The sequence below is a fragment of the Leopardus geoffroyi genome, chromosome C3, assembly GCF_018350155.1.
Source record: "Leopardus geoffroyi isolate Oge1 chromosome C3, O.geoffroyi_Oge1_pat1.0, whole genome shotgun sequence".
NCBI lineage: Eukaryota > Metazoa > Chordata > Mammalia > Carnivora > Felidae > Leopardus > Leopardus geoffroyi.
This window is the reverse complement of record NC_059338.1, coordinates 116,309,627-116,321,741: the sequence shown is the minus strand read 5'-3', so window position 1 is coordinate 116,321,741 and position 12,115 is coordinate 116,309,627.

The window sequence follows — 12,115 nt, the reverse complement described above, 5'->3', positions numbered from 1 at the left end:
TTTCTCATGCCTATTTGCCATCTGTTTATCTTCTCTAGGGAGGTGTTTGCTCAGATCTTCTGCCCAATTTTTAATTGGATTGATTATTTTTTTTTTTTATCATTGAGTTCTAAGGGTTCTTTGTGTATTTTGGATACAAGCCCTTCATCAAATATATGTTTGCAAATATTTCTCCCAATCGGTGACTCATTCTTTATTCTTTTAGCAGTGTCTTTCACAGAGTAGAAGTTTCCAACTTTAAGCATGTACAACTAATCAGTTTCTTTTCATGGACTGTGTTTTGGCACTGTAGTCTGAAAAGTCTTCATCTAAGACAAAGTCACCTATATTCCCTGTGTAAATGAGATCAGCTGAAACTTGGTTTTCTCTGTTTTATTTCACTTAGTAGATTATCCAAGGTCCATCCATATTGTCATAAAGGCAGGATTCCCTTCTTTTCACAGCTGAAAATTGTATATTACCCTTAAACAGCATGTGTTTGAACTGAGTGGGTCTACTTAAATATGGATATTGTTTGAAACAGTCCTGTAAATGTATTTTCTCTTCATTATGATTTTCTTGACATTTTGTCTAGCTTACTTTATTGTAAAAATGTAGGATATCATACTTATAGTGTGAAAAATATGTATTAATTGTTTATGGTATCATTAAGGCTTCCATTCAATAATAGGCTATTAGTAGTTAAATATTTGGGGAGTCAAGTTATATGTGGGTTTTCAACTACATGGGTTCTTTGCACCCATATGTAACTGTATGTGTATATATATTTATATATCACATTGTTGTATAAGCCCACTGTTTTCTTTATCTGTTTATCCATCAACCAGCACTTAGGTTTTTCCCATACCGTGGCTATTTTGAATTATGCTGTCATGAACATGGGAATGCAGATATCTCTTGGAGGTAATGATTTCATTTCCTTTGGATATACATTTAACTGGAAACAGTATTGCTGGACCATAGAGTAGTTCTAATTCTTAAGGAATGTTCATAGTGTTTGCTTTCTATAGTGGTTGTACCAGTTTTTATTCCCACCAACAGTGTGCAAAGGATCCCCTTTCTCTATATCCCCACCAACATTTGTTATCTCTTGTTTTTTTTTAATGCTTACTTTTTTTGAGAGAGAGAGAATGAGAGAGAGAGAACAAGTAAGCCTGAGTGGAGGAGGAGCAGAGAGAGAGGGAGACGCAGAATCCAAAGCAGGCTCCAAGCCCTGAGCTGTCAGCACAGAGCCCGATGCAGGCTCGAACTGTAAGATCATGACATGAGCTAAAGAGGAAGCTCAACAGACTAGCTACCAGGCGCCTGTTATCTCTTGTGTTTTTGATGATAGCCATCCTAATGGTGTGAGGTGGTATCTCATTGTGGTTTTCACTAGCATTTCCCTGATGATTAATAAGATTGAATGCCTTTCATGTGCTTGTTGGCCATTTGTATGCCTTTTTTTTTTTTTTTTGAAAAATGTCTATTCAGATTCTGTGTCAATTAAAAAGTTTTTTTCACTATTGAGTTTCATGAGTTTCTTTATATATTGGATATTAACTCCTTATCAGATATGTGGCTTGCAAATATTGTCCCCATTCCATAGGTTGCCTTTTCATTTTATTGATGGCTTCCCTTACTGAGCAGAAGCTTTTTAGTGTGATGCAGTTTCTTTCTTTCTTTCTTTTTTTTTTCTTTCCTTTGTTGCTTTGTTTTCGGTGTCAGATCCAAAAAATTATTGCCAAGACCTATGTCAGGGAACTTACTCCCCATGTTTTCTTCTAAGAGTTTTGTGGTTTCAGATTTATATTTAAGTCTTTATCTCCTTTTCATTAAGATCTGTTTCTGAAGGTTCATCTTACTCTTTTGTTTGGTACAATATTCATCTGTTTTTTTATTTTCCTTGACACTTAGTGTCAGTTTCTGTGCACTAGATAAAACAGCTGCCTCTTTCCCTCTTGACAGAGCAGTCTTGAGTAGGAGATGATCCCTGTTGATCAGCGCAGCCCAAGCCCCTCATTATCTCTCCAATTGCTTTGTTCTTAGTGGCTCCCAAAGTTAAGAGTGCGCCAAGACCTGTCAGGGTCCCAAAGGGGAGGATCACGGCCAGCACCTAGAGGAAGACTGGTTAGAAAGCTGGGATCTTAGGCAACAGTTGAGAAAGTATGCAGTTAATACCCTCCCAGTTAGACCTGGAATACAGGCATTTTTACCCGCCCACTTTGTGGTAGGCTCCAGAATATAGCTGCATCTGGTGGAGAGTGCTCCTTAGGCCATTAAGAATTGTTGCTTTGTTTGCTACCGTCTCGCTAATGTAAGCCCCACTGCCTATTGGTGCCAGGTGATCCAGGGCCCACCTTTTGGGTAGCAGCCACAAAAGCTGGGGCTCCAGCATGTATACAAGCTCCTTTCAGCAAGAGACTGGGAACTTGGTTTTATCGTTAGCATGGGCTACAGGGAGAAGGCAGGGAAAGTTCCACTGGCACTGGACCTGGAAAGGACTGTAGCCAGCCTCTAGACACCTGCTAAATTAAAAACCTGGCCCTTAAGCAGTAGCTTTGAAAGCACACAGATAAAGGGAAAGACTGGGAAGTGGGTGGTTTTTGTTTTTGTTTTTATTTTGTTTATTCCCTGCCTCCTCTACACTGATGAGAGCTCTGAGGGGATAGCTGGTTAAGAACTGCTTCTTTGTTTGCTATATAGTCTTGTGGGACTTGTGAATGGAAACCCCATTGGCTCTCAGAGCCAGATGATCTGGGGACCCATCCCTTGGGGGACAGCCATAAAAGCTGGGGTGTAGTCATGTACAGGTTTCTCCCAGGAGGATACTGACAACTTGGAGCAGGTTGGAAGAAGAATGCCCCTAGGAGCCTGCCAAATTAAACGCTAGTCCTCCTGCAGCTGCTTTAAAACTATGCACATAAACCTCTTTCATGGAAAGACTGGGAGATGGGTGATTTCGCCTTCTTCCTCTAGGCTGAGCCCTGGGGGTGGGGAGGATAGTACATTAAGTGTACCTACCTACCTATTAAGAATTGCTCCTTTGTTTGCTATAGTCTTGTGGGCTTTAAACACAAGCCCATTGCTTTTCAGGGCTAGGTGTTTTGGGAGCCCATCCTTCAGGTGGCTGTCTTAAAGAAAGGGCCTTACATGGGGTCCAGACTCCTTGTTCCTCAGGGAGAAGCTGAGAGTTCGGCATTCCTTCCTGATAGTATTGTGCCAGAAGTGGGGTTTATTGCAAGAGAGTGTCTCAACCTTTCCTACCCATTTAGATGTGGGTGTTTTCTTAGTTACCAATGTGTAGGAGTTGTTGAGCTAGTCTAGATCTCTTTCAGAAGGAATTGCTTCTTGTGTAGTTACACATTTGGTACATTCATGGGAGAAGGGATGCTCAGAAGCTCCCTATCTTTATCTTGGTCAGCTCCTCATTCAAAACCACCCTTTGTTTTAGTTTTCTTCATTTTTTTAATACTTGGAGTTCATTAAGCTTCTTGGATATGTGAGTTTGTATTTTTCATCACATTTAGGAACGTTTTGATCATTATTTCTTCATATTTTTCTGTCCTCTCCTTTCTCTCAAGGACTCAGATTGCATGGACATCCAACCTGCTTGAAATTGTTCCATAGCCCACTGATACTCTGTTTACTTTTTTTTTCTTTTTAATTTTTTTTAACATTTATTTTATTTTTTGAGACAGAGAGAGACAGAACACGAACAGGGGAGGGGCAGAGAGAGAGGGAGATACAGAATCTGAAACAGGCTCCAGGCTCTGAGCTGTCAGCACAGAGCCCGACGCGGGGCTCAAACTCACAGACTGTGAGATCATGACCTGAGCTAAGTCGGATGCTTAACCGACCAAGCCACCCAGGCGCCCCTACTTTTTTTTTTTTAATGTTTTTATTTATTTTTGAAGGAGAGAGAGACAGAGCACGAGCCGGGGAGGAGCGGAGAGAGAGGGAGACATAGAATTTGAAGCAGGCTCTGGGCTCTGAGCTGCCAGCACAGAGTCCGACGCGGGGCTCGAACTCAGAGCCGTGAGATCATGACCTGAGCTGAAGTCAGACGCTCAACCGACTAAGCCACCCAGGTGCCCTGCCCCTACTTTTTTAAAATTTACCTTGTTGTCTTTCATTTTGTATAGTTTTATTGCTATGTTTTCAAGCTCACTTTTTTTGTTTCTACCTTGTCTAATCTGAATTTAATCTCTTTTAGTAATTTCTTCTTTTTTTTTTCCTTAAATCCCAGACATTGTAGTTTTTCTCTGTAGAAGTTTAATTTGGGATTCTAAAATATTTTCTATGTACATGCTTTATTTACCTTTAAGCATAGGGATACAGTTATAATTACTGCCTTCATAGTTTTTTTCTATTCTAACATCTGTGTCATCTCTGGGTTGTTTTCAAGTGATTGATTTAGCTACTGGGTCATATTTTCTAGCTTCCTTGCAAGCCTGGTAATTATTAATTGGATTATAGATATTGTGAGTTTTACCTTGTCGGATGCTATGTATTTCTTTGTTCCTGTAAATACTTTTGAGTTTTTTTTTTTTTTTTCGGCGATGTACTTAAGTTACTTGGAAACAATTTGATCATCTCAATTTTTACTTTTAAGTATTGCTAAGTTTAGGGCTCATAATTCCACATTTCTATGTCTTATACCCAGTGCCTTGTAAATCTTGAGGTTTTTAGTCTCGTTGGTAGGAACAGGCATTATTCCTGACCCTGGATAAGCACAAGGTATTGTTACTTCTAATCATTGTATATGGTTCTTTTCTGGTATATGCACTGACCATTTCCTCTTGTGCATGCACTATCCTTTACTCCACTGAATTCTTGAGGAAGAACTTTTCCAGAACTCTGAGTTCTCTGTCCATCTCTTTCTACTCCAGTACTTTGTCCTATGAACTCTCACTGCTTTGGTCCTCCCAAACTCTCAGCAATATATGCTTAATGCAAATGGTCTACCAGACTGCTGGGTTTGCCTGCACGGACTTTACTCTGGGAAGTCTGTCAAGGCAGTAAGCTAAAGGAATAGTAGGGGTCATCTCCTTTCTTCCTCCTTTTAGAGATCACTACTCCTTACTGCCTGGTGTTGGTGCTTACAAATATATTGTTTCATATATTTGTCTATGTTTTGATGCAGGTGGGAAAGTAAATCTAGTCCCTATTACTCTACCTTGGCTAGAAGTGGAAGCTTACTTTTATTATTCATTTAAATATTTACAAAGAATTTAATTTGATGGATATCCTGCAATTTACCTAGCATATTTTGAATGGATTGCTCTTTGGGTGATGTTTTTAATGCATTACTGCAGAAAAACACTACACTACAATGAAAATCCTTACGTAGTAGCTTTGCCTCATTATATTATAGTTTAGATGTTAAATTCCTCAATCAAAAAGTATATGCATTTAGATTTTGATAAACATTTTAAAATAGCACTTCAAAAGTTTCTGCCAATTTTCAGACCATTTACAATGTTTGAGAAAGCCTATTTCTTTAGAGATAAGTTCTGAAGTTCCCATTTTTGCTAGTCCCATCTAAATAGTGGGTAAACGGATAGGTCACGATCTCGCGGTCCGTGAGTTCGAGCCCCGCGTCGGGCTCTGGGCTGATGGCTCAGAGCCTGGAGCCTGTTTCCGATTCTGTGTCTCCCTCTCTCTCTGCCCCTCCCCCGTTCATGCTCTGTCTCTCTCTGTCCCAAAAATAAATAAACGTTGAAAAAAAAAATAAAAAAATAAATAAATAAATAGTGGGTAAACGGAAAAGGAGATACAGAGAAGTATTTTATAATTTCAAAGAATCTTATGGTTTGTGTTTTCTCTCTCATGCTTGTAACTGATTCTAAATTTTATCACTTATATGTCACATATATATGCATTCTGCTTACTACAAACAGTTTACATATTTAATTCTCACAGCATTATGAAATAGGGATAATTACCGTCCTAGTTTGGTAGGTGAGATAACTGATGTACATAGATATCTAATAACATTTAAATTCCTGAAGTTTCATCCAGGAGAGCCTGAATTGAATATCTATTGTCATCCCTGCAAAGGCTGTTGTCCTCAGTACTGGCTTTACCTCTTCCATCCATGGTTGACACATGGAAGTCTATGAATATGCCTTAGTCTGGACAGAGCAAGGTCTAAATAGAATCCCAACTTCACTGCTGGTATATCCTGCCTTGCCTTGTTTATACCATTGTCAAGGTGACTGGCCTGGTTCCAGGTTTCCTCCAGGTATCAGTCCTTGCTGCTGTTTACCCTCTGCCGGTCTGCCTTCTTGGTATATACTCTGTTTCCTGGAAGACTATGAATAAAAGAAACTTTCTTCTCTGGCCCTTGCAAGTACCACTGCCTTTAGGCCATCCTTTCCTGACCTTGCAGATATCACCTTCACCTGGAGCTGGCTCTCCCATTGTTCTTGGCAAGAGGAGAGTTAATTCTTGGGTCACTCTGTGTTTTTCAATACTGTAAATCTTGCATTTTTTTTCCTGAGAGAATCCAGACTTTTCTCCTCTAATGGAAATGTCTTATTCGTGCTCTTCTTGCTAGAAACACTAAGACAATTTCTATCTTTATGTGACGCCAATCTCCCTTATGTGGTCCGATCTACCTGAATCCCTGACTCTATGTCACTCACTATGTACTTTGGGTCAAATACATAATTTTATCCTTCTGTCTCACACTATTAGCACGGCTCTTCTCTCCCACAGCATCAGCTCCAGTTATCACTGGAAAGAGGATCACTGTCTTTCCTGTTTAAAATTCCATTCTGGGGGCGCCTGGGTGGCGCAGTCGGTTAAGCGTCCGACTTCAGCCAGGTCACGATCTCGCGGTCCGTGAGCTCGAGCCCCGCGTCGGGCTCTGGGCTGATGGCTCAGAGCCTGGAGCCTGTTTCCGATTCTGTGTCTCCCTCTCTCTCTGCCCCTCCCCCGTTCATGCTCTGTCTCTCTCTGTCCCAAAAATAAATAAATAAATGTTGAAAAAAAATAAATAAATAAAATTCCATTCTGTCTGTCTTTTTAATGGCAGCTATAGTATACTCTGTCTAGTTATAACCCACGGTCTCTTCCACGTGTATACGCCATTTTCTCAGTGTGCCCTTCTCTTTCTAGATACCAGCAAATGACCTTCCGGGCCCAGGGATCTCCAGAGAGTTACTTAGGACAGTAAAATTAGTGAACTTTCACAATTCATTATCTTTAGACATTTGGAAATTCAAATGGAAGTGATTTTCCAGACTCTCTTGCTACAATGAAACTGGTAATCTTATTTGAAAAGATAACATGACCAGGCAATTTCGTGTGCACTATGAACAGAAAAATAAAAGAACTTAGGTTATTAAGCAATAATAGAAAGTATTTAATTTAGACCTAAGAAAGAATGCCTTATACATGAAATTTTTTAAAAAATTGGATTAATCCTCGTTTAGTTTTCTGCCTTGAGGATCATGGGCAATTGCACTGTGGAGTAGACAGATTTGCAATGTCTGGCCATCCCACACATCCCTTCTATAAAAATCACACTCCTCACGACTGGGATGGGTTCCTACAGGGTGTTTTGTTCTCTCTGTTATTGGCCATAGCAGATTGGTCACAGAGAAACAATGGACTCAAACAAGACCAGTTTTCATTCCTATGAATGTGCCCTTGAAATTCAGAGAGCCCAGTCTTTTTTCCAACATACTGGGCTGGGCAGCAATCCAACTCTATGGAGGTGGGTGTCATTTTTCATCATCTGTCATGAAAAGTAGCTAAAGCCATCATGGAGTCTGAAAAAAAATCAACTGATAGAATCAGAAACTTAAGAACAAATGACCATGATACTATGGGGAACAGAGAGTTACCAATTCCTGTGAAACCTGATGATCCTTCTTGACCTCACATTTCAGGCAGAGCCCTGGTATCCTCTCGCTGCCCTTCACTTATTGTGTTAACTGTAGTGAGTGTGTTTCCATAGCTTGCAGTTAAAATAAGTTTGATTGGGACAGAGCTAAATAATAATATCTGGCGTGGTTAAAGAGCAATCCAACCTTAAAGCAGAGGGAATGAACAACATAAGAACTTTTCTGTTCCTGGGGCACCTGGGTGGTTCAGTTGGTTGAGTGTCGACTCGATTTCAGCTCAGGTCATCATCTCAGGTTCGTCAGTTCTGGCTCCACATTGGGCTCTAAGCTGACAGCATGGAGACTGCTTGGGATTCTCTCTCTCACACTCTTTCTGCCCCTCCCCACTCACACTTCTCTCTCTCAAAGTAAATAAACTTAAAAAAAAAAAAAAGGAGTGTTTTGCTCCTTATCTCAGCCAAGAGTTAATAATATGCATAGGTAGTTATGCCTTATGCAGGACTCCTATACATTGGTAAAAATAACATTATAAGCAAAAGGTATATGATTTTAATATTTGAATGTGCTGTTTATTTTTTTTTAAATGCTTGTTTTTGATAGAGACATGAGTGGGGGAGGGGCAGAGGGAGAAGGGGACAGAGGATCCGAAGCAGGTTCTGTGCTGATAGCAGTGAGCCCCATGCAGGGCTAGAACTAGCGAACCATGAAATCATGACCTGAGCTGAAGTCAAGAGTAGGATACTCAACTGAATGAGCTACCCAGGCACCCCTAAATATTCTATTTAATATCTTAATAAAATCCCAATAATAGGGGCGCCTGGGTGGCGCAGTCGGTTGGGCGTCCAACTTCAGCCAGGTCACGATCTCACAGTCCGTGAGTTCGAGCCCCGCGTCAGGCTCTGGGCTGATGGCTCAGAGCCTGGAGCCTGTTTCCGATTCTGTGTCTCCCTCTCTCTCTGCCCCTCCCCCGTTCATGCTCTGTCTCTCTCTGTCCCAAAAATAAATAAACGTTGAAAAAAAAAATTAAAAAAAAATAAAAATAAATTAAAAAAATCCCAATAATAATAATAAATGTCTACATTTATTGAATACTTATTATGTTAGGCATATAAACACTTTGCATGCATTTTCTCTGTTATGTCAACTTTATAACATGAAGACTATTTTTGTCCTAATATTGTTATAGATGTTGGAATAGGAGATGGCTACAGAATAAAGATCTTGTTTCTATTTCAGAGAAATAATGATGGAAGGCAATATATGACAGAGCCTCAATGCCATCTGTCCTTTACTGATAATGAACTAGTTTGTCTGTATAGCTTTTAAAATAAAACAGCCAAATCAAGCTAAATACTCTACCTGTAGCCTGACCAAGGTAACGTAATGGAGACCGTTATCTTACATACTCTAGACAATGTAATTAATTAATTAATGCACTAATAATTCAACAACGATTGAGTTGAACATCTTCCATGTGGCATATATTTTACTGAGTGGTAGGGCAGTAAAGAATAATTAGAAGTGGTGGTTAGAAGGATATACACAGATAGAAAAACAGGTTGGCAAATGTTATTGCACAGGTTAGAGCAAAGAGCTGTGGGCATATTCTTTCTAGAAGGAAATCAGAGGTAGATTTTTTGGAGACGTCTTGAAGGCTGAGTGGAATTTGTTGGGATAAAAATGGCAGAGTAATGGAAGTACTTTGGGCAAAGATAATAAATATGCACAAATGCACAACGGCTTGAAATGTTTGCAGAACAACAGTTCTTTGTGTCTGGAGCAAAGGTGTGTGTGTGGTGGGAGAGAGGTCCTATAGAGAAATAAGACTGGAATGTCTTGTATAATTAAAGAAGTCCACCCTTAATCCTGTCTACCACAGTGAGAGAAGAGGATTTTTCTAAGACTGGCCAATGGCCATTTGTTTGTTTGAAGGTAACTGGCAGCTGTAGGGAGAATGGACTGAAGTCAGGAAGATGAAGAGGCTATGGTAGGAGTCTAGAGACTGGAAATATCAGGGCCTGAAAAAGGCAGTGACAGTGGAAAGGAAATAGGGTACACGATGATGTTTGAGACAGAATCAACGTGACTTGTTGATGCATTAAATGTGGGATGTAAAGGAGAAACTAAAGATAATCCCAAGGCTTCTAGCTTGAAATACCCTGTAGACAATATACTGTTAATCAAAAAGAAAACACATGAGCCCAGACAGTACTGGAGGGAGATGAGAAGATAACGAGATCAGGCTGTGGCAAGCTGAGATTGAGGTGTGTGGGACAAGCAGCTGGAGATGTCTAGCAGCAGCTGGAAGTGCAACCTCAAATTTCATTCATTTTGTAAGCAATCATGAGCCATCATCGATTGATAGTGATGTCTTTTAGGACATGTTGTGCCATCAAGCACTTTTCCCACCTTCCCCTTTCTCTTGCAAAGATTATCATCAGTGGGAAATTTATCTAATTTTCCTGTTTAATTTCATTTTATTGGTTTCTACCTGTCAAGATAATTTTGCATCCAGACTTGATTCGTCACAGATTTCTAGTTTTTGCTATTCACATATCTGATACACTATTTCTTAACAACATGATTAAAAATGTTGAACAGGACATGGGGTTCCTGGGTGGCTCAGTCGGTTAAGCATCCTACTAGATTTCAGCTCAGGTCATGATCTCACAGTGTGTGAGTTCGAGCTCCACACTGGGCTCTGTGCTGGCGTGTGGAGCCTGCTTGGGATTCTCTCTCTTTCCCTGTCTCTATCCTTCACAGCTTTCTCTCTCTCTCCCAAAGTAAAAGGAATAAACTTAAAAAACAGTGTTGGGCAGGACCAAAAGCAAATGCTATGGCTTGCCAGCACTGAGGGGTTATGTGACTATTTTACATTTCATACCACCCCTCATTGATCTGTTTGCCCTTCTCTGCCCAGTTCTCTGCCCTAAGAATTTGACTCTTGTGAACTGTATAAACTGGGCATCTCACACTCTAGCTTCTCGATGGAACCACCAGCGGAAGACATGGGGAGCATACCCAGAAGTGAAAGCATCGAGAGGTCAAGGGGCTTCTTTCCCTACTCTCTCTCTTCTTCAAGTTTGGGGTTCTGACAGTGGCTTCTCTTGTCATGTGATGCTCCTTTCTGGGCTCCGCCTCTCACTGGGCCCTAGTGACATCATATCCTCTTTTTGCCCCCTCAGGTAATAGGGTGGCAATAGGTTCTAATCTCCTGGGTGCTCCGCTCCTTGTTGATACCCTTAGTCCCACCCATACCTATGCACACAGATTATTAAGTTCTCTGCAAAACACCTGCTGAGCACTTTGTTGGATACCATGGCCCTGACTGATGCACCACCATTCCATGTGACATTTTAGATGTCTCTCCCATGTGATTTTTAAAATAAGGCCAAGGGGCGCCTGGGTGGTGCAGTCGGTTGAGCGTTCGACTTCAGCCAGGTCACGATCTCGTGGTCCAGGAGTTCGAGCCCCGCGTCGGGCTCTGGGCTGATGGCTCAGAGCCTGGAGCCTGTTTCCGATTCTGTGTCTCCCTCTCTCTCTGCCCCTCCCCTGTTCATGCTCTGTCTCTCTCTGTCCCAAAAATAAATAAACGTTGAAAAAAAAATTTTTTTTAAAGTAGAAATAATACAATTGCCTGTAAATTCTTCAACTAGAGTGATCATTTATAGTTTAATCATATTAGGTCATTTCACAGCCCCAAGTTACCCTGGGCACCACCTGCTACACGATAAGTGACAACACCCAGAACAAGGTGCTAGACAACTCTGATCTTAAACCACACTCTCTGTGGCACACATAAATAAGGAAAGGAAGAGGTTTGTGGGTTCACAGCCTCAGTTTTTCTTTGGACTAACATAGGTAGAAAGAAGAAAGTATTTGGCATCAAAAGTTTAGGAGCAAGGGTTTCTTCCTCATCCTAGTAAGGATGGGCTCAGCTTGGCAATGCTCAGGGTTCTTGGAAAATTTTCTATCTTTGCTGTTTAAAACACATCAGTCCTTGTGGGTGCTACGGGGAATGTGTGAGTAGGGAGTGGGGGCTGGAAGTAGGAAGGGGGCATCAGCTATTCTGGACTCTTCTGGTTTAGATTTTTGGTCGTATTCCATTGTTTTGTCACCCCACAAATATTCTAATTCCAGTTTTCTAAGAATGTAAATTGCCATTTGGCCATATCAAAAAAAAATCCCAACTGCAAAACTAAAGGCATTGTTAAACCCTAATAATGCTAGAAAGCTAAAACACAGAAAAGAAATAGGATGAAGCGACTTTTGCAAGATCA